This window comes from Apium graveolens, chromosome 6 (genome assembly GCF_009905375.1).
Source record: "Apium graveolens cultivar Ventura chromosome 6, ASM990537v1, whole genome shotgun sequence".
Taxonomy (NCBI): domain Eukaryota; kingdom Viridiplantae; phylum Streptophyta; class Magnoliopsida; order Apiales; family Apiaceae; genus Apium; species Apium graveolens.
In genome coordinates, this window is record NC_133652.1 from 145,671,943 (window position 1) to 145,674,988 (window position 3,046).

The following is a 3,046-nucleotide window of genomic DNA, read 5'->3' on the forward strand; positions in this document are numbered from 1 at the left end:
TTAATTAAGAAAATAAATTATATCTGCAAAGATTAATTTATTGATTAATTGGATTAATTGATTAATTAATTCTGAATTAATATTATGGTTTTTCAGAATTGATTTTGAATTTAAATTCAAAATTAATTCAGCAAGACAATCTTTTGTATTAGTATGACAATCGGTATGACAATCAATAATCATACCGAAAGTCATGCCAGTTCATTTAAATTGTCTTACTGGAAGTCTTACCAGCTGTGGTGATTGTCTTGCTAGTACAATCAATAGTCCTGCCGAAAGTTCTACCAGCTGTTGGGATTGTCTTGCTGAGCTCAACGGATTGTCTTGCCAATTAAATCAAGTGGGTTGATTGAATATAAAACAACAGAAGCTGATTGTTAACAGCAATATTGAATATCAAACCAACTGAAGAACACAAAACAAAAGCAGAGAACTTATTGCAATTTCTCAGGACATTAATTTCTAGTATTTATTGTTAAATCTAAACCACTAGAAATCCTTCTCTTGTTCTTGTGTAACTATCTAGCGGATCAAAATCCCTAGAACTTAATCTCAAATTGCTTTTAGCATTGGATCCTTTTTATTTCAAAAATAGAAAAAGTTCATGTCGAATTTATTCTAGATTTGGAATAATTTATTTGAGATTAATCCCTTGTAAACGATACCGTTGTTGTAACACCTTTCAAGTTTAATAATAGTTTTATTTAACTTGAATTTTGTTTCACTTTTTTATTCCGCATTTTATTCGATTAAACAGTATAGTTTGTATTCAACCCCCCTTCTACAAACATATTGGGACCTAACAATTGGTATCAGAGCCTTCTGATTAACGAACAAATCAAGATCCTAGACTTTTGTGATTCTTCCACTCCTTGAATTTTTATTTACTCAAAAATTCATAATGACTACACAAAAAGTTGGAACCGTTAAAATTCCACTATTCGATAAAGAAAATTATATTATGTGGAAGAAGAAGATGCTCTTGTTTTTACAAGTTGCAAATCCCAAATATCTGGACGTGTTAAAGAAGGGTCCAAAAATTCCGATGATTATTGAACCGGAGGTCATAGAAGATGATGTTGTAATTACCAAAGCTAGAACCTATGTAAAGGATCCTGAGGATTTTTCTCCTGCTGAAAAAGAAGAAGCCTCCTTGGATGCCAGCCTTCAATTAATTTAGTTGATTCCCTTGATCCCTTGATGAACAGACATGTGATGAACTGTAAAAATTTCAAACACATCTGGGAAACTATTGAGGTGATCAATGAAGGCACAGAAGAAGTTCGGGAGAACAAGTTAGAGATCCTAACCTCTGAGTATGAACATTTTAAATCCAATCCAGGAGAAGGAATCACTGAAGTGTTTGAGAGGTACAATGCATTGATCAATAACCTGAACATAAATGGAAAATATTATTCAATCAGGGAGGTCAACAAAAAGTTCCTTTTAACACTGCCAACTCATCTTGAACATAAAATCACTGCCATAAGAGAAGCGAGAGATCTGAATGAGATTTTTTTGGAAAGGCTCTATGGTGTGCTATAAACCTATGAGTTGGAGCAGATTCAGCAGAAGGAAGTCTACGGGAAAGGAAGAGTGGTCAGCACATCTACTGCTCTAGTAGCTGAAGAACAACAACAACAACCACAACAACAACAACAATCTCAACAGTCAGAGAGAATGGTACAATCTTCCAAGGCTGAAGAAAATGTGATAGTAGTAGAATTTGATCCTCCTACTACAAATCAATCAGGAGATGATTTTTACTCCTTGGAAGAACTGGAGCAATTGGAAGATGAGTCAATGGCCCTGATTGTCAAGAGATTCTCCAATGTCAGATTCAAGAGGAATCCCAAGTTTAAGTACAAGTCCAACTACAACAGATTCCAGAAAGGTGGATCTTCATCCTCTAACACCAGCAGTGGTGGATACAAAACTGGGATGGTTGATCGAAGCACCATTCGATGCTTTAACTGCAATGAGTTGGGACACTTTGCCACAGAATGCAGAAAGCCAAAGCAAGTTAGGAAGAACTCTCATGACTCTAATCAGAAGAGTAAATATGAAAGGGCTTACCTGGCAAAAGGAAGAAGCTGGGACGATACTGACAGTGAAGATGAAGAAGTTGGGAATCTTGCTCTTATGGCTAGTGATGCAAACACCTCATCATCAAGAAAAGAGGTAAAATTTACTGATGCTGAATTAGTTTATCATCTAGGAGGCTCCTTAGATTGTGCTCGTCGTGATAATGAAATGTTAACTCAACAAATCAAAGACCTTGAGAAAGAGGTCAATGAATTAAGACTTTTGCACATTAATCAAGATAAATTAAAAGAACAAGTATCTTTTCTAGAGAATAGATTTGACTGTTTTAGACAACTCGAAACTATTCTCAAAGACAAGATCACCGGTCTTGAGGCGAAGGTCAAAGATTACTTTAATTCTTGCTCTAAGGCTAAAGAGTTCTACAATAAGCAAGATATTAATCAAACATCTGGAGTAGGTTATGATTATAATGTTGCTATTAGAGAATTAGGCATAAACTTCCCTCCTCATGTTTGTGTTAAAGGTAGGGATGTACCACATGTGCTTAAGGGTGTTGATAAACCCCTCTATAAAAAATCAATTGCTAAACCATTTGATGAGACCTCTTTTATTATTCAAGAAGAAATACGTGCTGAAGATCTTGCTAATGAGAAGGTTGTTTCCAAGTCAAGTGTGTCGAAAGTTCCAGTCAAAGTTATGAAAGCAACTAAGACTAACTCAGACACACCTGAGTTGGATAACAAAAATGCCATGCCTACCATGCATAATTTGCCTGTTGCTAATTCCTCTCATAAAGTATGTGGTGTTTCTAATTGCATGTCTTGTGCTTTTAATTTGATGGTTGCTTATTTTAATGATAAGCACATTTCTAGTGATAAGACTACTCCTCGTCAGCATGTGAATAATAAGAAGCATAATAGGTCTTAGACTGCTAGTCCTCCTAAAGCTAGAAAGGAGACATTTGTGCCTAAGCCTAAACAGAAATTTGTCAAGACTGTTT